The sequence below is a fragment of the Podarcis gaigeae genome (assembly GCF_964106915.1).
Source record: "Podarcis gaigeae genome assembly, chromosome: 11".
In the NCBI taxonomy this organism is placed as follows: domain Eukaryota; kingdom Metazoa; phylum Chordata; class Lepidosauria; order Squamata; family Lacertidae; genus Podarcis; species Podarcis gaigeae.
In genome coordinates, this window is record NC_139687.1 from 41,217,508 (window position 1) to 41,240,930 (window position 23,423).

A 23,423-nucleotide genomic window follows, 5' to 3' on the forward strand; every position below is an offset into this window, starting at 1 on the left:
TGATCAGAAGGTCGGCGATTCAAATCTGCACGATGGGCTGAGCTCCTGTTGCTCTGTCCCAACTTCTGCCAACCTAGCAGTTCGAAATCATACCAGTGCAAGTAGATAAATAGGTACCGCTGCAGCGGGAAGGTAAATGACATTTCTGTGCGCTCTGGCTTCCATCACATTGTTCTGTTGCGCCAGAAGCGGTTTAGTCATGCTGGCCACATGACCCGGAAAACTGTCTGCAGACAAACACCGGCTCCCTCGGCCTGAAAGCGAGATGAGCGCCACAACCCCACAGTCACCTTTGACTGGACTTAACTGTCCAGGGGTCCTTTACCTTTACCTTTACTGGTAAAGACTTTTTGCTGCTTTGGGTGCCACAATATCAGCTGAAGAAGTAGTGGCATGCAGTCAGTGGACTCGGGAGACTAGACTAGTCCCCTAAATGTTCCCTTGGTGCCTCCTTCCCAAAGCCTGGGAAGCTCCTGCCCAGCTTAGGGAGGGAGGTGTGATGCTCACACGACATCGCAATGTCCCAATCGCCCTCGTAAGCTGATGCCTCTGGCCCTAACTGTTCCCCTTCAAATAATTTCACTTCATGCCACTATAAAGAAGTGTGGCTGAAAGTTTGGCAAAAGTAGACGTTCATGTGCAGTCATTATTTGTGAAGGGACAAATCTTCTTGACTATCCTCATTGCTTTGGTAATGTTCAGTTTAACGAATCAAATGTTTAAAAATGTAATGACAGGAAAGTGACTCAGTGGGAGCTCCATTTGGACATGCATAGAATTGTTCTATAAATGCTCTAATAGGGCCTTCTCTAAAAACTCCCAGAATCACTTCCAAGATCAGTAGCAAGACAGTCCCTGCCCTTGAGACATGGGAACAGAGCCAGTCCCCGAGGTTTGCTGGGACCAAGCCTTAAAAAGCTCCATCGGTCATAAGAAACACCATGAGTTGCATGTGCAGAAGCTACCCAGATACCAGGACAGAGGCAGGAGTACTAATGAAATGCCCACCTGGTGGAAACCCTTACACATATGGTTCTTAATTGTAAACTATATGCTGATCTCCATCAGCAATTTCTAGATCAACTATGTATCCCCAAATGGAAACCAGAGTTGGAGGTAATACATTTTCTATTACTGGGGAATGATCAGGAGCTCAACAAGTTAGTGGCTAAATATCTCTCTTTGGTTTTTTGTTGTCGAAATACACTGCAGACGTCTGATCTCCCTTGAGACCTAGAGATGTGACGATAGACTGCTCTGCCTCCTTTCTTTTAGCAAATGTTTTGTGCCACTGGGGAAGTGGTAATTCTGTATTGTATTGATTTGTTTTGGCTGTTTGTATGTGGTGCCAATAAAAGGTTTGACGATGATGATGATGATGATGACGATGACTAATGAAGTGTTCTCCCAGAGCCCATCCCCACCAGGAGATGAGCCAGAATTATCCTGTCTATGACTGAACCTTCTGAAGAGCCATTGAGAGTAGCTGCTTGTCGAGAACATTACATTAACCTAGCTTGTGGTCCCAGTGTGGCAGACAGGAAGATACCACCACTTCCTTGGCTTCTTGGGATGGAATGGAACCTCCTGTCCCGAGGAACCCCCCCCCTCCAGGACCCCAATAACTTGAGGTCCACCCACTTCTGATGCCACTGTTTTTAGTGGTATACAACAAACCTTAAAAAGAACTCCCCAGCAGAAAATAATGCTCAGGAAACTAATGCTCAGATTTGGCCCTTTTCTTTTTCTGTGCAATCTATTGCTGCGTTATTTCTTCACGTTTACGAAAATCCATCTTGAGCCTTCTTCACTGGTGATGGTTAGTGGCCAATCCTGGGCTGACTGTTGAACCATCGTTCTTTCCTGTTGCAGTGATAACACCTCTGAGCAGATGAATGACGGCCTGTTTATTCTAAACGTTCTGTTCACCACAAGCCCTTTCTCCCGCCCCAACCGCCCCCACATACTTTACTTTCATCTGCAAGGGATTTATGGAATTTATGACTTGGTTCGTTTGATGTGGCACAGTTCCACATGTGAGTGATGGCGAGCTGGAAAGCACGCTGGGAGTTCATGCCAAGAATAATTGGCTTCTGCATTGTGGAACAGCTCAAATATTGTGAGCATCACAGTATGTAATTTGGGTGTGCGCATTGCCCATAGTTCAAAGCATTTTGCTCACCCGCAGTCGCACACTGAGTTTCCTGTTGGTTGGCTTTGTGTGTGTTTATGAAACAGGCCGAGCGCCATGCTAGAGAAACCAGCAGTCAGACCTTGAAGCTCTTCAGACTCGATGGATGTTTGCTTTCTGCTCACTCCCAGATGCAAGCTCCCAAATTTGATGTGCCCTCCACATTGGTCTGGTAGCTTTGATAAGCAGAAGGCAAGAGTAACTACCAGCAACACAGCAAGGATTAATGAAAAGGTTTAGGGATTAAGCAATGGATGCTTCCAATAAACAATTATTCATGCCATGTGAAAGGAAGTACACTCCTGATGTAAACAAAGTATTCATCTTGAAGGTGCACGTGCCTCAGAACTAAGGGTTGGACATGTGTCCTAGGTACTCGTGTGTATGTAAACCACACTCAGAGATCACACCTGCACCCCAGTCCTCAAATACAGCACTGTAGCTGCCCAGAGTCAGGTGGCACCTACAGTTTGCATACAGTTTGCGTGTGCTAATTTATATGTATTAAATGGGTTGCCATATTCTGAAGAGCAAAAAAGAACGCTATGACAACTCTCATTTTAAATACCCCTACTATATGTAGGCTGTAGAAGCTGCGATATATTGCTGAGGGGGGCAGGAGAATGGAAGAGGAAAGCAAGTCTTCAACCACCAGTTTATGTCTATGTCTCATCCAGAAAGTATAGCCAGAGACATTTTGGCAATTTTTTAAAAAATCCACCTAGACAGAATTTTTTCCCCTGAAAAAGAGAACATGTCCTGGGGGAAAATAGGACACATGGCAACCCTAAAGATGCAAACACAGAAATAATTTCTAGAATTTAAGTGTAACACATTTCACCATAGTGGGGAAGATTGTCACCAGGTGAACCCCTTTGTGTCTGCACAGGAGAAGTGTGCTTATGGGAAGGTCAGGGCCGTCTTTACCTGGGGGTGCAAGGGGTGCGGGGCACCTGGGCGCCAAATTCGGGGGGGGGGCACCGAGCACCTGCTTTTGAAGCCGCCTAAGCTCTTAACTAACTACCTGTTACGAAATAATAAATAATTTTGATCAAGCTAGAATAACAAAATACATATATACCTAGGTATTACTGAAATGTAAACCTATTGTTTCACTAAAGGAATTTTGACTTTGTGCGCTCATTTACCAAAGATGCGCCATGGTCAGCCTCCATAGGGCCAGCGCCCTCTCCTCGTCCCCCTCCTGGTCCTGCTCCAGGCAGCGTTCCAGGGCGCCCAGACCCGCAAAGGTGAGAAGCTCCTCGAGGCACCCCCCTCCCAGCCTGGGACCCTCCTTCTCTCGCTCCCCCAATGCCGCACTCCAACGAGCCAGCTTGAGCACTGACGGAGAGCCGCACCAGGGAAGGGGAAACGCGCACGGATGCCTGCCCTTCCTGGACCCTGAGACGGAGCAGGACAGGCTGCCTCTTGGCCAGCTTCGGGGCTGGTGGGCTGAGGGTCGCTTCTGCTCACCGCCATGGCAAAAAAGAGGTTTTTTTCTGCTCTGGCAAACTCCTTTGCCCCCTGCCCTAAGACGTAAGTGTGATGTCTGACATAAGCATAATCAAAGTTACTTTGGGGGCTAAATTCAATTTGGGGGTGCTGGGCGGATCTGTGCACCCCGGTGGTGCATATGCGAAAGACGGCCCGGTGGAAGGTAGTCAAATGACTGGGATTAACCTGAGAGTTCCAACTTGCCAGTTGCTACATTCCAGCCACACAGAAGTCAGAAATTTGTACACCCACACCCCTCCAGGAAAGTAAGAGGCGTTATCATAGTTCAAAGATGCATTCAACCCATGCAAAAGTACTCAATGAGGATTCAGGGCAGGGTTTGTAGTCTGGAGGGAGCAGAGGCGACCTTTGGAGAGTCCTTAGCTCCAGATAGAGACTGGAAAGACTGGGATAGAGGCATTTAGGGCCTGATATTCTACACTCCTGATCTGCACACAAAAAGGTATAAGCAAGCTTGGGGTTACAGGTTTACAGAAGCATGACAAATATTTAGGGGGGAAAACCTAAAGAGAGGTAATAGACCCAGAAACATGCTGACTATTGGAAGGACAGACTGACTGTTGGAGAGACAGACAGAAAATTGGTGAGAGCGAGCGTGAGATGTTCCATCTGTCATGGAGGAAGCCATGGCTGGCTGACGGGAACAGGGAACAGGAGCCATCATCCACGCTGCAGTGTTTTGTTGCAGGTCCCACTTGTATTACATAATATCCTACAGTACAGAGGGTTTTCCATATTGCTGGGAGGTGGAAAGTGGTGATAAAATGAATGTTTGGCTGTTTGTAGCCAAGGTTACTGCCCCATGGGGATGCTAGATAGAGAATGGTTTGAAATGATATCATACAAGATACTTCGCCAAAGTTGAATCATTGCTAATAAGCTGCCAGAAATAATGAGAAAACAGAGGATGCTAAATGAAACCACAGTGGCCTACTAGTCTATTGCTTGGGAAAGATGCCTGGTTGGTCTTGCTATGCGCCTCTCCTGCTTTACATTCGGCAAATACCTTTGGGTACTTTGAATTCAGTGGCTGGTGAAACTGGAACACTTACTACACTTTGTATGTTTACGCGGAAGCAAGCCTCCTTGATTTCAAGCGGACTTGCTTCTAAGTTAGCAAGTTTGGATTGCAGCCTTGCTGTGCATTCCAGAAGCTGATTTCAGTGTGTGTAATGGGATTTACTCTCTAGTAAAAGTGTTTAGGGTGGGAGTCTTATAGTGCAGTCTTATTATGCATGTTTATTCAGAAGCAATTCAGTAGCATTATGGCCCACATGCACTAAATGTGCACACTGTGGAAGTTATCTTTTATAATGGTAATGCCTGAAAACATGTGACAATTTGTATATAATGCCAGTAAGGAACAAAGTTTGTGTTAGGGGCTGAAGGAACACGGAGCTGCCAGTGAAGAGGGTGTCCTTATGTTCTGTTCTTTCGCTCCTTCTCTGTAAAGTGTAGTAAAGCTCACCAGGGACCCTAGTTTGTTGCTTTCTAACAAGCCACAGTTTCTAATTCACGGTTTCTAATTCTAAATCCATGGTTAGTTATTGGCTTGCTGACTTCTTCAGGAGCAACAAACCAGGGTTCAGATATAAATGTGATGCCAAGGCTTCCTGGTTTGTTTAACCTGCTTTCACCAGGGGAGGAGAGAAGTGAAAGCGAATGAACACCAACCTGCTGCTCATTCCTCATAAACGACAATAAGCAAGAAAGCCTTGCCTGGTAATGCAGCCATTGTTTCCAGGAATGCAGAGGCAAGGACAATTCTCCCAAAGCACTACTACTTGAAGCAGCCTTAGTTGTATTGCCATGTTTTATTTTATTTTATTTTTTGCCAGCTAGCATTGGCTTCTGGCCTTTTGTCTCATACCATTCCTGCGTCGTCTTCCCCAAACTGACCAGCTGGCTGCAGTATTGGTACAAGGGGTTGGTTAAAATATCCCCCTCATTTCTCAGCATATATAACTTTATTCATTCTGTGACCAAGTGGAGTTTGGAACAGACCTCAGTCATCTCTGTAATTCCAGCAGGAGACAAAGGGCACGAGTCCTACCAAAGTGTAATAATGGTTCACAGAACAGTGTTCAGTGTATTGTGCACAAAGTCTATTGAGATAAAGGCAGGATCAAATTAATTCCATTACTTTATGTCAGAGTGGTTAAGAAAGCCTACTTTATAATCACACATTGATTTCCAATATTTCATAGAGAGTAGGGGAATGCAGCTGCTTTATCCGGGCCAGTGGTGCAGTTTTACTCCTCTCCCCGCACCTTAATTAAATATTTTTGTTAAAATGGTCAGTTTCCTCCTGTCTTAAGACCTTGGAACTTCATTCCTAAATATTCCTTTTCATTTCTTTTGATGGGGCGGCGGGGAGAGAAAGAAAAAATGTGCTGGTGTCAACTAATTGTGGTTTTAATGTGCATAAAATTTGCCAAAACAACAGTTGCAAAAATAGATACAATTTCAGGTGGCAGTTCTGTACCCACTTACCTGGGAGCAAACCCGGTGGGAATTACTTCTGAGTTAATATGTATTTTATATCTGTTGGATATAAAAATATCTAGACATGAAATACAGGTTTACAATGGCTACAGTGTTCATCCCTGGCTATAATGGTCCCTGTGACTCTAATGTCAGTAGCTTTTATATTGACTAGTTTCTGTCCTGACCATACAAAAGATTTTCTTAAGCAGCACTGTTTTGTCAGTGTTATTGAGCTCTGAAGGCAAATGCCTAGCTTTACAGTGGCACCTTGGGTTACATACGCTTCATGTTACATATGCTTCAGGTTACAGACTCCGCTAACCCAGAAATAGTGCTTCAGGTTAAGAACTTTGCTTCAGGATGAGAACAGAAATCGTGCTCCGGCGGCGCGGCGGCAGCAGGAGGCCCCATTAGCTAAAGTGGTGCTTCAGGTTAAGAACAGTTTCAGGTTAAGAACAGACCTCCAGAACGAATTAAGTACTTAACCTGAGGTACCACTGCATTTTATTGCATTTATAAACCCATCTTTTTCCAAGGAGCTCAGGGGGGTGGTGTACATAACTCTCCCCCTCCTCATATAATCCCCTAAACAACCCGGTGTGGTAGGTTAGGCCAAGAGGCAGTGGCCGGTCCAGCTTCATAGCTGGCCAGATTCTTGTGGATTCCACAAACTGAACTGGGCTTTTGAGGGCTCCTTCCTCAAAGCATATCAGCACCAAACCTAGCTCATTGTATTGCTGAACCTCTGACATCACTCCAAAGTCCTGGATTTTCATCCACATTGTCAACTGTTTCTGTTTAATTGAGGATAGACTAGCCTTCCAAATGTTGTAACTAACAGGTGGGGTGTGTTGTGTTTTTTTAGCCTATTCATTTCCATTGAGCAATATCATTTTGTGTACGTAGGTGATCAGCTATAATAAAAAACATTTTTCTCTCACTTTCAAACTTTCAAAATTTTGCTATCTACATGCAGCCCTCCACCCTATGCTCTGGCTGAAGTGAAGTAAATGTTAGACTCAGAGTAAGGTAAAGGTAAAGGGACCCCTGACCATTAGGTCCAGTCAAGACCAACTCTGGGGTTGCGGCACTCATCTCCCTTTATTGGCCAAGGGAGCCGGCATACAGCTTCTGGCTCATGTGGCCAGCATGACTGAGCCGCTTCTGGCGAACCAGAGTAATGCATGGAAACGCCGTTTACCTTCCCGCCAGAGCGGTACCTATTTATCTACTTGCACTTTGACGTGCTTTCGAACTGCTAGGTTGGCAGGAGTAGGGACCAAGCAACAGGAGCTCACTCCGTTGCGGGGATTCGAACCGCTAACCTTCTGATCGGCAAGCCCTGGTCTCTGTGGTTTAACCCACAGCGCCACCTGCGTCCCTAGACTCAGAGTAGATGCATTTAAATTAAACTTAAGTTAATAATGTCCACTGACTGGCATTGTACACAACCCTTAATGCCCATATGGGCCTCTCCCTTCTTAAGATGGCAAGGTGTATTATAACACTTATTTCAGAATGATGTAAGGAGACCTTCCTGCATCTGGGGGGTCTTCCTATTCATTCTGCTGGGTGGAGCCCTAGACTTTTGCCCTAAAGTCCTATCCTAACAGCAGCACTAGTGTTTTTTTCTAGAATGAACACAGTTGTGTTCAGCTCTTTACCAGGTGCTTGGTGCAAATTTATGGGGCGAGCCTTTGCAGATTGTAAGAAAGGTAGAGAGAGTAATTAATCTGACAGCTCTCTCATTTATTTTACTACCTAGCCTATATAAAATGTGCTGTTTCCTGACCTTGCACATAATTTATAATGGTATTGTAGTTTAATTCTGGCACACGCAAAAAGGGCTTTTAAACATAGACTCTCTAACAATTGTATTTACCTTACAGAGTGGCAAAAGCAGTTATTATACAGGAAATAAGTTGTCCAGCTTATTCCTTGCATGGGTAGTGCCGAACATTTCCATGAATTCACAGTACTGCAGTATATAAGGGAAAAGGATATCATATACCAACTTTTAATTCTATGCTGTATGGGGGGGAATGGAAAGAGGGTGTGCTCCTATATTTAACAATTGATCAAACAGAGCAGTATATTCACAGCTGTCAAAGAGAAGTCCATTTAAATCACCTTCCAGTGACCTTGCTTTATTTCCTTGCAGCTAAGCAAGTGTGGGCATTTAACCCATAAGATGTATGAGTGCTAGACAGCTTCTATTTCCATTAGCAGTCTTCTCTGGCTGTCAGTCACCTGTTGGCCCACAATACAGATCCTGACTAAGCACTGGCAGTATCAGGGCCCTGTGTTCTTGGTGCTATGAACCTCCAGGAGCAGCTTGCTGGGAGATCCAAAAGCCTTGTAATTAAGATGGTCAGAAGGTTGCTCACTGACCAAGGTTACCTTCTGCAGTGACCGGAAGCCACACAAACCAAAGCTCAACTGTAGCTCTGTGGTTGAGCCCATAATTTGCATGCATAAGATCTCAGGTTCAATCCATGGCACTTAAAACGTTCCCAGGAAGCTGGGTCAGGAAGTGCTTCTAATGCCACATTCCAAGATGCTGAGCGAGATGGACCAATGGGCCAGGCAGCTTCATATGTGGGATGAAAGAAGGCAACCTGTGGACATAGGAAGATGCATTACATATATTGATCCATCTGGTCCATCTGCCTCAGTCCTGCTGACACCCATCAGTCCCAGCCAGCATGGTCATTGATCATGAATGATGGGAGGTGTAGTCCAAAATATCTGGAGGGAACCAGATCAGGAGGGAAAGGGTTGAATCTGGGACTTTCTGCATGCAAACCATATTCCCTGGTGAGCTGTGGACTGACGTGTAGAGGAGAGAACTAGGCTGAAGGAAAGCTCACCTCTGAGAGGAGAAAGTGACAAGGCCAGCTCTGGATAATGGCAAGGCAAAGTCTCAGACTCAGGGGTGTGTGGCTATCTTGGAGACTTGAGATAAGAATATAAATTTTGTCCGCCTCCACCAAACACACACGTCTGCCCACTGCTGCCTTTCTCTTCTATTTTCATTTCTCCAGAGGTTTTTGGGTTGTTTTTTTTAATGGAAAGGGTTATGTATTGAACTGGTGACAAAACTGTCGATTCAGTTTCCTTTAAATTGCTTATCTGGGGCTGTGTCATAAAAGGACATTAACCTATGAATGTCTCCTGTCTTTTAATAATTTTGGAGAAGAGCCTTATTTTAGCAAGGTCAACTCATCAAGCAGGGCATAAGGAAGGTTATAGTTGCTGGAAATCCTCTTTCTCCCTCCCTCTCTCTCTCTCTCTCTCTCTCTCTCTCCCTCCCTCCCTCCCTCCCTCCCCCCCCCCCAATTTTTAATAGTAGCCTCTCAGACATTTGTGACTCTATCCCTTTAAATTTGGTTTCCTGTAGCCCTCATAACATGCAAGTGTGAAGCAACGTACAGTGGTACCTCGGGTTACATACGCTTCAGGTTACATACACTTCAGGTTACACACTCCGCTAACCCAGAAATAGTGCTTCAGGTTAAGAACTTTGCTTCAGGATAAGAACAGAAATTGGGCTTCGGCGGCGCGGCAGCAGCAGGAGGCCCCATTAGCTAAAGTGGTGCTTCAGGTTAAGAATAGTTTCAGGTTAAGAACAGACCTCCGGAACAAATTAAGTACTTAACCCGAGGTACCACTGTACTCATGTTTTTATTTTTTCAGTAGCCTCAGTCTTCTTCAAGGGTGTATGTAGCAGAATCATTCAGTCTACTCTTAGCTAAAGCAAAGCCCTTGCATGATACTTGGTGGAAATCTTTGATTGATCCAGACAGATTCAGAGGTTGTGGAAGGATACTTGATTTATGAGTAACATGGGCCTGTGAAAAGCTACTGCGTACACTTTGCCTCAAGTAGCCGGCATGTGAGAACCACAACTTCATGTCTGACACAGGCATACCTGAAAGCTCCGTCCCTTTCTCAGAAATGGGGAAAGAATACTGCCAGAGTATGCTTTCCCCCTCTTCTACTTCTTCTTCAGAGAAGTAGTCAGGCTGCCTAAACGACTATTGTGAAAGAACCAAAATTTGGTTTGGACACAAGGAATGAGAGGATTTCTCAAGCTTTTATTCCTGACGCACAGAAGGAGCAGGTTGATTCCTTTTGTGGTTTTATTCCATGACGTGGGTCGGCGGCCTACCTGTCCTGTAAAACAAACCACTCCCATCTGGCCCTTTCTCAACATTTTATCAGCTGACCAATAACTGAAACTTGTGGTGACTTCTCGCTGTTTTTAAGCCTCAAGGCTAATTTCTTGAGGCAATAGTAGAAGGAAATGTAGCGAAGCCAACATGTTGACTCACAAGCATGCTGGCCATCAACACAGATGAAATATCTGACTAATAAAAGTGCAGAGTCCTTAAAGCACTCTTTCATGTCTCTCACATCAGGTGGTTATCTTTGTGGATGGTGTGCAGCATAACCACAAGAATGATTGCACTGCTCTGTAGAAAGTGCGGTCGGGAGCTACAAAGAAAGGACCCACTCCGGTTTACGATTATGCAGCCACTTAAATACCAGGAATGGAAATGGACCAAAAGCCCCTAAGACTTAACACAAAAAAATTAGGACTGCGCAGGTCACAGGATGTTAGCTGAAATTTTGCTCTACCAGCACACTATTCCACAATCAGGTTATTTGGGGGACATCCTGATGGGTGGCAACCAGTGTGGTGTAGTGGTTAAGAGCGGTAGTCTCGTAATCTGGGGAACCGGGTTCGCTTCCCTGCTCCTCCACATGCAGCTGCTGGGTGACCTTGGGCCAGTCACACTTCTCTGAAGTCTCTCAGCCCCACTCACCTCACAGAGTGTTTGTTGTGGGGGAGGAAGGGAAAGGAGAATGTTAGCCGCTTTGAGACTCCTTAAAGGGAGTGAAAGGCGGGATATCAAATCCAAACTCCTCCTCCTCTTCTTCTTCTTCTTCTTCTTCTTCTTCTTCTTCTTCTTCTTCTGTTCTCGCCCTAATAATTGCTGCAATGCTGTAGAACAACAAACAAAGACTATGTGATGTTCGAAACTATCCTTTGTGTAGGGAGCAGGCTCTTGTTTCCCTATTTTCCTCTTGTGTTTCCCCCCCTATTTGAAAAACGTCTCACATTATATAGCAGCAGGAGGTCCTCCCTTTAGAAATCCAACTCTTATTTTCAGTAAATCAAGCTTATGAATCAATCAGTAAGGGAGACCTTAGATGTTGCTGAAGTACAACTCCTATTAGCCCTAACTAGCATGGCCAATTGGCCATTGACCAGGGATCATGGGCTCTGGAGTCCAACAACATCTCAAGAGCCACAGGTTCACCATCCCTGGAGCACATTAGGCATTCTTTTCTGCTACTTGCCTCAGATGGTATGGTGCAATTAGAGTAGCAGCCTAAGATGCAGCACCTCTTGGCATTTGACATACGGCTGCTAACTTCTTTAACTGTACGCATGATTGACAATCTGAGAAGTTTGCATGGGGTTAAAACAGATAGAGAGGGGAACCTCCAGTTTGCTGAACTGTCAAATTACCCTTGTTCATTATGCTAACTCTTCTCCAACTGATATTCTAGGGTTGCAGTTTCCTCGCTTCAGCCTTCTCTATTGGACCTCTTGGGGAGAGGTCATTTTGTACCTGTCCCTGCCAAGAACAAAGGAGCAAGCAAGGCTCCCTTGGACTCCACCACAATTAGACTAGGAAACTGTTCTATCCAATAATGAAAGTAAGAGTTCTTTATTCCAGTTTAAAGTCTCTATGTGTTTGCTTCCCAGGACTTTCCTGCAGTGCAAAAGTTCAAGTGTCTGTTGATGCATATAAACGGAATATGCTATCAGAACCTTACTTTAACATTGGCAGTGGGACAACATACCTCACTGCACCCAAGAGCAGAACGAAATGCAGGCTGTGTGACACACACAGCTTAGGAAATGCAGGGCAGGATATGTGACGCAGACAGCTCTGTCTTCCAACACCTTGCTGCTGTTCTGTGGCTCCACTTCGTCTGAGGCATCTGCCTCACTACACCTAATGATAGGACTGGCTCTGGCACCCTGGAACTCAGAACAGGAGCACTCCATGCCGTAACTCTTTGTTGCACTTAGCTGATCTTCAGCTTACCGAAAAAGGTCCCTTTTCGCATGCCATTTGTGGATCTGTCTCTACAATGCTTCACTAAATCAACCCATGTCTGTATAAAAATGCAGCCTTCAGCCATATAAAATAGGAGATCCTGGCAGTGTGGCAACTCTTGCAAAAGAGGGGCAGCTACTCCTATTGCCCTTGAGGCGATTACATTTTCTTCTGGACAAGAGGGAGCTGTTTTGACATACTCTACTAAAGTCATGGGCAGAACTTAAGGTGATGTATCAAGGGAATCTTATATGTCGTCATATGCATGCGCGCACACACATCCCACCTTCTTTCTGGTACAAAGTTGATAGCCATGCTGGAAGTGGTGCTCTAAAACCTCTGAAGAGCACCAGTTTCCGGACAGTTAGCATTGCAGGACTTGAAGAAAGCTCAATGAAACAGCCAGGTTTCAAAGCCAAAGTGGGTACACCCACTTTCCCTGTGTCCCTTTGTCTTTTTTGGGTTTTCAGGCCAACCAAAATCAAGCCCTTCAGAAAAGAAGTGTGCTGCTTCCTCTGTTACTTCAGTCTCCACTGCCAGTTATCCCTGAGCCCCTCCAGGTTAAACTGCCCCTCACTCTGGAAAGCTGGGACTGGATATTTCCTTTTAGCTTTTTGGGACTACAGAAGAGAAACTGAAACACTGCTACTTCTCTGCTAAGCCCCTGTGAAAAGGCAGTGCCTCCAGATCTTTGCCACTTCCATTTTCATAGGCTTACCTACAAACTGGGTTAACAGCCCTTCCTTCTCTCTAGTGAATTGCATCTCTGTGAGTGGGGGTAGGGATTTGCACCTAAACTGCAATTCCTTGTGTTCTTGGGTAACGTTATTTCCAGTTTAGGTAAACCTTCAGAGTTACTGTTCACAACCAGTAAGCAAATGAGCAAATTTGATTTTACCTCTACATTTTGCTAAAATGATACAGAACCATTTTTTAGTTTGCAGTTGCCAACAGCAACAAAAGGCAAAGAAAGAGAGAAAGATGACCAGGTTATGCTACAAATCATACATATGTGCATACATACAGTTGTACCTTGGTTTTCTAACAGCTTAGTTCTCTTAGTTTTGGCTCCTGAATTGAGTGTTTGCAAACTATTTTTTTTTAATAATTAATATTTTATTAAGTTTTTTCAAAAGGAAAATAAAAGATTACAATAGAACAATAAACATCAAAACCCCAACAGACACCAACATTCAAACAACAAAAAAGAAAAGTCAAAACTCCGCCAAAAAGCAGGAAAAAAGAAAAAATTACAAACCTTAAAAAGTTTAACATAAAAAAGGGGGAAAAGCTCTTTTCAAATTCATATCCTTCATAACCTTATTTTCTTGACTTCCACCCGCCCTCCTTTCTTGTATTCCACTTTAAAATTAATTTAGCAAGTTCATTCATATTTAATTTTATCCTTTAAAAGTTCCTTCACATATTGTATTATTCCAATTTTCATCCAATATCTATACCTTCTTTCATACTCTTATTTATCTTATTCACTAGAACCCCTTCGTTTCATTTCAATGTCCTCAACATTCGAAAATTTTACAATGTTTTTGTAGATAGTTTTTAAACTTCTTCCAATCTTCTTCCACCTGCTCTTCTCCTTGATCTCGTATTCTGCCAGTCATTTCTGCCATTTCCATATAGTCCATTACTTGGATCTGCCATTCTTCCAAGGTGGGTAGATCTTGTGTCTTCCAGTGCTTTGCGATGAGAATTCTTGCTGCTGCTGTAGCATACAAAAAGAAAGTTCTATCCTTCTTTAACACCAGGTGGTCGACCATGCCCAGGAGAAAGGCCTCTGGTTTCTTCAGGAAGGTATATTTAAATACCTTTTTCAATTCATTATAGATCATCTCCCAGAAGACCTTAATCTTTGGGCACGTCCACCAAAGGTGAAAGAATGTACCTTCAGTTTCTTTACATTTCCAACATTTATTATCAGGCAAATGGTAAATTTTGGCAAGCTTGACTGGGGTCATGTACCACCTATACATCATTTTCATAATATTCTCTCTTAAGGCATTGCATGCCGTAAATTTAATTCCAGTGGTCCATAACTGTTCCCAGTCAGCAAACATAATGTTATGTCCAACATCTTGTGCCCATTTGATCATAGCAGATTTTACTGTTTCATCCACAGTATTCGATTTCAACAGCAAGTTATACATTCTTGATAGTATCTTAGCATTGGGTTCTAACAATTCGGTTTCTAGTTTTGATTTTTCCACCTGGAAGCCAATCTTTTTATCTAAATTATAGGGAGTGTTTGCAAACTATTTAGAAGCCGAACGTCTGACCGGACTTCTGCGACTTCTTCCTGCAGCCAATCAGAAGCCGCGCTTTGGTTTCTGAACGTTTTGGAAGTCGAACAAACTTCCGGTATGGATTCCATTTGACTTCCAAGGTACAACTGTACTTCTGGGGACTCCTGCAGCCAAGCTGCTGTCAAGTATATTCGCTCAGCTTAAGGTAAAGGTAAAGGGACCCCAACCATTAGGTCCAATCGTGGCCGACTCTGGGGTTGCGGCGCTCATCTCGCTTTATTGGCCGAGGTACAGCTTCCGGGTCATGTGGCCAGCATGACAAAGCCACTACTGACAAACCAGAGCAGCACATGGAAACGCCATTTACCTTCCCGCTGGAGCGGTACCTATTTATCTATTTGCACTTTGACATGCTTTCGAACTGCTAGGTGGGCAGGAGCAGGGACCGAGCAACGGGAGCTCACTCCATGGCGGGGATTCGAACCACCGACCTTCTGATCGGCAAGTCCTAGGCTCTGTGGTTTAACCCACAGTGCCACCCGCGTCCCTCCACTCAGCTTACTGAAGGGTAAGACTACATGGAACCATAGAATTGCAGAGTTGTAAGGGACCCCCAGGATCATCCAGTCCAACCCCGTACAATGCAGGAATCTTTCCCCCAGCCTTGGGCTCAAACCTGAGATTAAGAGTCTCATGCTCTACTGCCTGAGCTATCCCAAGTCTGTGTTTGGTAATGAACATGGGATTCCTCAATCCATGTGCAGAGTGGAAGAGGTTTGGGTGTCTGGAGGGGAGAAGAGGGGGTCCCTTGTGCCCATCCCCTGGCTGTCATTTTCCCTCCCCTTCGACATCAAGTATGTTTGCCTCCCATTGAGAAGTTCCCCTATTGTCTAAAGTGAAAGATGGGCAGGAAGAGAGCTGGTTCTGGTATCACAAAACATGTTAAGGAAGAATAAATTGCCTTGAAACAATACTTAATGTTTGTATAGAGCTTTCAGATGTTCAGAGCAGCTCACAGGCATTGTCTGGATGCAGGCCTTACAGGTGTGTGGGGGGTACCCTTTTCAACCTTGTTGGCATCCTCAGTCTCGAGAGACAATGGAGTGTGGCTCCAAGGGTGAAGTCAAGCTGCATTTCCCTCTGGACAGCCTTCTGAGAACCTCATGCTGGAGGTGGTCGGGGCCAGAGGCAAAGTGGGTGGAGCCACAAATGTTAATTATACCTTTGGTGCAGTAGGCTAGTTTCACTCTCTCCACACACCCCTTTCTATCCTCCACCCAGTCCATCAAAAGGCATCAGAGTTCAAGGACACGTTACAGGCAAGCAAAAAAGAAAGAGTAGTTTTTCTAAAGCTCAAAATATGTCCATCCCTTAGGTGATAGGAGATCCAAGGAGTTCTTGATTTGCAGCCCAGGACCTTAGGCTGCAATTCTGGGCACCCTTTCCTGAACGTAAGAGCCATTGCACACAATGAGTGTATGCATGCCCAGGATTGAACTGTTGGCCCCCGTGCTATACCAGCACTGCAAGGCAGACAGAAAATGTAACCCATTGCTAAATTGTAGGGTAGGAGCAGTGATGACATCTGTTTGAAGGAGTATACCAGAGAGGGATGCGGTATTATTTTTGAAACATTTAAACAAACGCCCAGTCTTTTAATTGCTTGAGGAGATAAATCCAGTGTATTTCTGAACTGCGTATCTTCTGAAACTTTATTATCGAAAAAGGACAACTGTTACGGAAGCCCTGTCCTTTTGATAAGTAATAGGTTTGTTTTTCTCAATAAATCTGCCGCTAGAACAGGATAGGGAATCTAGGGCCCACCAGATGTTGCTGGACTGCATCAATCACCTCATCATTGGCCATAGGAGGCTGTATTTTTAAGCTCAGTTTTCTGTCACATTGTGGTCAGTTTGTTCTGCTTTGCTTTTGCTTTTAATATCAGAGTGTATTATAAAGTGGCTTTAAACAACAACAACAGCCTTTTAAAGTTGAGGAAGTTTAAATCTGCTTTAGTGCTTTAACTTTTGTATGTTTTCAAGTAGGGTTAAAAAAATTTGTTTTATCCTTTCAAGGTTTTTTTGTTTGTTTTACAATCAAACGGCGTATACATTTTATGAAATAAATAAATTCTGTAGGATGAGGACTACCGTGGGAAGGAATTGTAACAGCTCTACCTGTTTCTAGATATTGCAGCATGGGGCCCTACCCTGAGGATAGATCAGGATCAAACCCTAAGGCTTGCACACTTTTCCCCTCTCTCTTCTGTGTTTTAATGCAGGGAACATTTTAAAATGCAGTCCATTTTACCATCTCATTCTGCTCCTTGTTTCCGCTCCAAGGATAAACAAATCACAGACACTTCAGTCGAACAATTTTCTTGGAAGCAAGTTTCCTTGAACTCTGTGGAACTGATAGTGGCTTTACATATTCATGTGCCTCTCTAATGACTTGCAATGGAATGGGAAAACTGACTCCACTGAAGAACACTTCATTGGAAGTGACGTGAGGTGATACAGAAATTCTGTCTTTGACTCTGGTCCTCAATGTCTCCTTCACACACATGCAAGTCAAGACTGGATGTTTAGGTCATCAAGGAATAAGCATGCATGGTCAACTTGCCCTCAGTTCCACCGAATTTGGTGAACAAACAAGTTTAAGATTGCAGCCCTCTGTCATATGATTAAGAGTGAAGTTGGCTGCCGCTGCTCTTTTGATTCATAAACTCTCAGAAAAGTCCCAGCTTTAAATTATCACAGGGCATTTTATTTTATCTTTTGGTGCAAGTCCACGCCTGTATATTTGGAGGACACCTTTCTATTCCAGAGAAGTGAGCAACTTGGACTGTTGTTAATGCTGTAATGAAAATGATACTGGAGACATAGTAAAATGGTCTCAGCTTGGCAACTTTTTGTTAATACATTTCTACCCCAGCTCCGAGTTGCTCTGCAACATCTGGCAGTCCCTTTGTAACATGGACAAGCATTTATTGTTCCTATGGACTGAAGCATTCTCTTGGTTATTATGTAAGGATTGTATAGTTGAAATGATGTACAAACCCAGCAAAATGTGCATTAATATGCCATGGCAGCTTGCCAACACTGTACATTCCTTAAAAGTGGCCTAATGTTTTGGTGAGTGCATTAAATGTCATCTAGAAAAAATTAGAAAGGGTATTTTTAGGTAGCGTTAACTTTTGTTCAGTTCCACAACTTTGTTCCTGCAGCCAGTCAGCCCATTGTGGCAGTGGGGATGGAATAGAGATTCAAAATATTCAGTACTTCTTTCAAACATTTCAAGCTTGAGGTCTAAAACGATTGACTCAAGTCCACAGCTAGTATCATTTATGGACTGTGATGCAATCGACCCTTGACAGTTTCTGAAGGCTATGTGGCTGGAAAAAGCAAAAGCTTAATTTCTTATAGCAAAATGTTTTGGGCCAGATTCAGCTACTCCATTCCCTTAGTGGAAGACAGCACAAGGTTTCCAGCTGGAGCAATGGGGCCTTGTCTCTCCTTGCCACCCTGTGCACCTACTTCAGCTACCCCCAATCCACTCGGAAGGTTTGATCGATCCCCCAGAACAGTGAGCCAGGAGTGGGGAGAGGAGAGGGAAGATAATTCTATCCGCAAGCAAATGCTTGCACTGACTGAACTATGGCATTCGTGCTAAGTTGAACTCCACCCTTCTGCCTCCTTCAGCTACCTGCTGTGAATCAAAAGGTGGCGTAGCCAAGGTGGCTCAGAAAATGAAATATTCCAAAGAATTGCAACTAGTTGAATCATAGGTCTGGTATTACCCTTCACGTTTGGGCTATGTGGTGTTAAGGTATCGGGTCTATAGATTCAGAGGTTTTCTGTTGTTTCCAGTGTTCTTGGATCAGACACAATCTCGGTTGAATAATTGATAAATAAAGGTAAAGGTAAAGGTACCCCTGCCCGTACGGGCCAGTCGTGTTCGACTCTAGGGTTGTGCACCCATCTCATTTAAGAGGCCGGGGGCCAGCGCTGTCCGGAGACACTTTCGGGTCACGTGGCCAGCGTGACGAAGCTGCTCTGGCGAGCCAGCACCAGCGCAGCACACGGAAACGCCGTTTACCTTCCCGCTAGAAAGCGGTACCTATTTATCTACTTGCACTTAAGGGTGCTTTTGAACTGCTAGGTGGGCAGGAGCTGGGACTGAAAGACGGGAGCTCACCCCGCCGTGGGGATTCGAACCGCCGACCATGCGATTGGCAAGCCCTAGGCACTGAGGTTTTACCCACAGCGCCACCCATGTCCCATAAATACTGTATAGATAAATAATAATGTCACTGGTAAATAAGTTGTGCAGAGCAAACTTATATATGCAGTAACAAAGTACTTAGCCAGCTCTCAACACCTTTGTATTACCAAGTTGTTATTATTTTTAAGAAATTAAGAGCATAAACATCAGAGCCTTGCTGGATTGAGTTATACTCCCTCTCTGAAGGAGCTGGTATGAAGCTTGGGGGTACTTCTGGACCCTTTGCTGTCAGGTGCCTTCCACCAACTTTGGTTGGTGGCCCAGCTGCTCCCTTATCTGGACAGGGACAGCCTAACTACTGTTGTCTGGTAACATCAAAGTTAGATTACTGCAATGCATTATAGAAGAAGAAGAAGAAGAAGAAGAAGAAGGAGGAGGAGGAGGAGGAGGAGTTTGGATTTGCTATCCCGCCTTTCACTCCCTTTAAGGAGTCTCAAAGCGGCTAACATTCTCCTTTCCCCTCCTCCCCCACAGCAAACACTCTGTGAGGTGAGTGGGGCTGAGAGACTTCAGAGACGTGTTACTGGCCCAAGGTCACCCAGCAGCTGCATATGGAGGAGTGGAGACGCGAACCCGGTTCCCCAGATTATGAATCTACCGCTCTTAACCACTACACCACACTGTAGGGCTGCCTCTGAAGATGGTTCAGGAACTTCAGCTGGTGCAGAATTCGGTGGACAGGTTGCTCACTGGTGCAAGACAGTTTGAGCATATTACACTGATCCTGGCCTGACTGCGCTGGCTGCCAGTTAGTTTCTAGGCCCAATTCAAAGTGCTGGTTTTGACCTATATGGCTCAGGACTGCAATACCTCAAGGACTGCTTCTCCCCATATAAACTGACCCGGACCCTGAGATCTTCCTCGGAGGCCCTTCTTCATGTGTCTAGAGGTCTGGAGGGTGGCAACACGAGAATGGGCCTTTTCTGCAGTGGCTCCCCACTTGTGGAATGGTCTCCCCGGGGAAGTCCATCTGGCGCATCTGTTATATACCTTTAGGTGCCAGGTGAAAACGTTCCATTTCAACCAGGCTGATTAATACCCTATATCCTTTTAAATATGTTTGTGGGAGAGAGGATTATTGGGTTGTTGTTTTATTATTATGTATTTTGTGTTTCTTTCTTGTAATTTTATGCTGTGAACCGCCCTGAGATCTTCTTATGAAGGGCGATATACAAATTTAATGAGCCATCATCATCTAGGCCAGCATCCAGTTCTCCCAGTGGCCAATAAGATGCATGTGGAGAATCCCACCAGTGGGGATATCTTCAGTCAGTTTCTTTGCACATTTAAAAATATGTCTGTAGGAGTGCTAATAGCTTGTATCTTCCTCCGCCAACAGTGGTGCAAATTTAAAAAATGAATGTTAGCTATGTAGCTAAAGCCTGCTGGGTTGCAGTGCCCATAATATTGGAGCCCTGTGTCTCTCGCCAAATGTCATGGGGCAGACTGTGTTACTCAGTGATGAAAAATGCCGCACATGCTCAAAGTCAGGAGTGCCAGCTTTGCCCTGCGATCATGGGTGCCTAGGGCCGCGGATGCCAAGCAGCGAGCATGGCCCTGGCACTGAAATTTGTGGGTGCCCAGCCCCTTCATGGGGAATTTTGTGGGTGCTTGGGCAGCCAGGGCCCCAGGGAGTTGGCATCTATGCTCAGAGACACTTTATAAGCTCATTCTGTATTTTCCAGAGTTAAGCCCCTGCATTGGAAATAAGACCTGGGACTTGGTCCTTGGAAATCCTGGCTTAGATTCTTCCCTGTCGCCTAGGCTTCCTCTCCCTCAGTTGCCAGGTGACACCTGGGGGGGTGGAGGAAGCAGAATCAAATAAACCCCAGTTGATACTGAGTCTCTGAGGTAAACTTTTGGAAGAGATTCCCGCCGCCCCTCCTTCTCCCAAAGCAAACTTTGTGATGAACACGTCATTCACACACCTTCCGTCGGGGATTTGGTTTAAAGTAAACATACTGCAGTATTTGAAAATGCCTTTGCTGCTAAATCTTTGGCTAGACTGACTTATATACATTGCATTGAAACTGACTGTGCAAATATTAACTGTAATTCTCAGGACGTATGATGGTTACCTAAAGAAAATACAGGATATAAGCTGTAAAGAGAGCTAGTGTCGTCTGGTAGACTCAGGGAGAGAGATATGAAAGGCTCAGGTCCACACATCATACCTCCACTATGGGTCCATTTGGGTGACCTCAGTTCCCTCCGTGAAATGTGAGAACGCATCATCCCTCCCTCCACGAGTTGTGCTGAGGCCAAAAGAGATTATAGGCATGATCCAGCAAAAGTTACGCACACAAGTGAGCCGTATTGATTTCAGAGGGGCATTTAATGACGTGCTTAGCCCTCTTCCTCCACTGAAGCCAAAAGGGACTTAATAGCACTTATCTTGGGCTGGATTGTATCCAGAGATGGTAAAATACTTTATCTATTAAGTGTGCTATATATGCGATTAGTAGCGATAGCAGCATCAGATAAGAAGTGGAGAACAGAACACTTAACAACATAATGTTCTGTGATCTGAAGAGGGCTGAAGCAGGTAGGAAATGGAGGCAGGCAAATAGGGGCCAGTCAATGTATCACTTAGTCCAGAGCTTTCCAAACTGTGCGTTGCAACACATTAGTGTGTCGGTGTGTCGCACGAATCCTCCTCCCGGGGCTGAAAAGGGGTTAGTTTAACCTCCAGTTTGCTAGTAAAGCTGAATTTACTGTGTCGCGAAATGATGCAAAACTGAATTACTGTGTCATGAAATGATGCGTGTCTAAAAAGTATGTCACCAACATGAAAAGTTTGGAAAGCTCTTAGTCCACATAGAACAGAAACTCCCCTGGTAGTTTATAGACCAGGAAGTTCCTGGACTTTGAAAACCACAGACAGAAGCTTCCTCAAGGCCCTTGGGCATATACTGGCCATGTGTTTGAATAGGCAGTGCCATTGGGGGGGGGTACACGGATGTCTCTCCCCCACCCCCCAAAGAAACAGCTTATCCTCCACCTGCCCCTCCCATTGCTGGAACCTCATGGATACTTGAAAGAAAGGCAGTTTTCAAATGCTCCCCCCTTCCATGCTCTTTGCACCCTCTTTCCCATGCTTGTCAGAGTCTGAGAATAAAGGGGAATAAAGACCCTGGAAGTTTCCTGCCCGTAGTGGGCAGGTCTCATACATCTTTTACGGTGTGCAGTCCAGTTTGCGGCATATCACTAAAAAGGCTGGAAACAAGGCCCTGGGAGGAGAAAGCCAAAATTTGTATCCTGTGCGAAGCAGCAGGCGAATGTGACTGCCTCTTTTTACAGAACAGGAGTTGCAGTGTGCCCGGGCTTTTCTTTGAGGGCTGGGCGAACCGACTGCCTCTTTCGGCCGGCCTGTATGTCCATGGAGAAGAGGTCATCTTGAGTGCTCCACCAAGGCCCTGTGAGAAAGCAGCGTGACCCCTTTGCCAAGGGCACACAGGCTTGTGTGGAGAAGGGATGGGGCGGCAGCTCTGTGGCAGAGCATGCAGACCCAGTCCCCAGCATCTGTAGCCCAACCACAACTGGGGGCCCAAGGTTTTGTTTTGTTTTTATTGAAGGTATAAACGTCTCCGTTCTCAGTTCATCGAGTCAGTTGCATTCTGTGTGAGACACTGCTGTCATAGAAATTGTGAGGTTGGGGGTGACGAATTGGGGAGAGCAGGGGAAGAAGGGAGGGTAATGATTTTCCATTCTTTCACTTAATGTACGTGTAGGGTTTTTGTGTCAGCATCACTAGGTTATTTGTTTGGTTACATAGGCTGTGTGCATGCACGGAACCTGGATGATGAGTGCATAAGTTGGCACTGAGAGTGTATCAGTTTCATGCCCAGTCACCCGTGATCTGGTCACCTCCAGTTTGGATCACTGCAGCAAGTTGAAGGACGGGCTGCGTTTGGAAATGGTCTGGGAACTCCCCTCAGGTGCAAGGAACGCAGTGATTTTTATCATATTGCACCAGTGCTGCTTCATCATGTGTAGCGACCCAATGCTAGCAGATGAACCGCTGGTCCGACTCAGTGCCAGAAGTCAGCGCCCTCTTCTCCTAAGTAAGAGGCCTCCTCTAGCAGAGACATGTTGTATCCCTGGGCCCAAGCTGCTCCAGTTGAGCTCTTCCCCTCTGCTTTGGCCATCTGGGCGCACGTTGCACGCCAAGGACCTCAAGGTTACGATGTGTCTTTAATCTTGTTTATGTCTCTCCTCCTCCAGGCCCAGGACAGCGGCAGTGGCGCTGGCCGGGGCGATCGCTTGTGGTTATATAATGAGCTCACTGTCTGAGGGCGGGGAAGGGCGGGTGCGGGGGTGGGAGAGAGGGGGATTTCTTGGCCACGTCACGGCCCTCGCCTCCCCGCCCCCCCGCAGGTGGCCGCAGCCTGTGCGCAGCGAGCTGCAGGAGGCTCCACGTGCGCGCCGCCCGAGCCGACTTGCAAAAGGGGAGGGGGGCGCAGGCAATGCAAGCCTTGCGCTCTCTCCCGTGCCGAGTTCTCTCTCTCGCTCCCCCCAACCCAGAACTGCAAACGGGGACAAAACACT

The 23,423-nt window shown here is 45.4% G+C and overlaps 1 protein-coding gene across 11 annotated transcripts in view; it reads left to right on the plus strand.

Annotated features, from left to right (window-relative positions):
- Positions 1-23,423, plus strand: part of PDE4D (phosphodiesterase 4D) — a 611,966-nt gene that overhangs the window by 530,549 nt on the left and 57,994 nt on the right. The window lies entirely within an intron of this gene.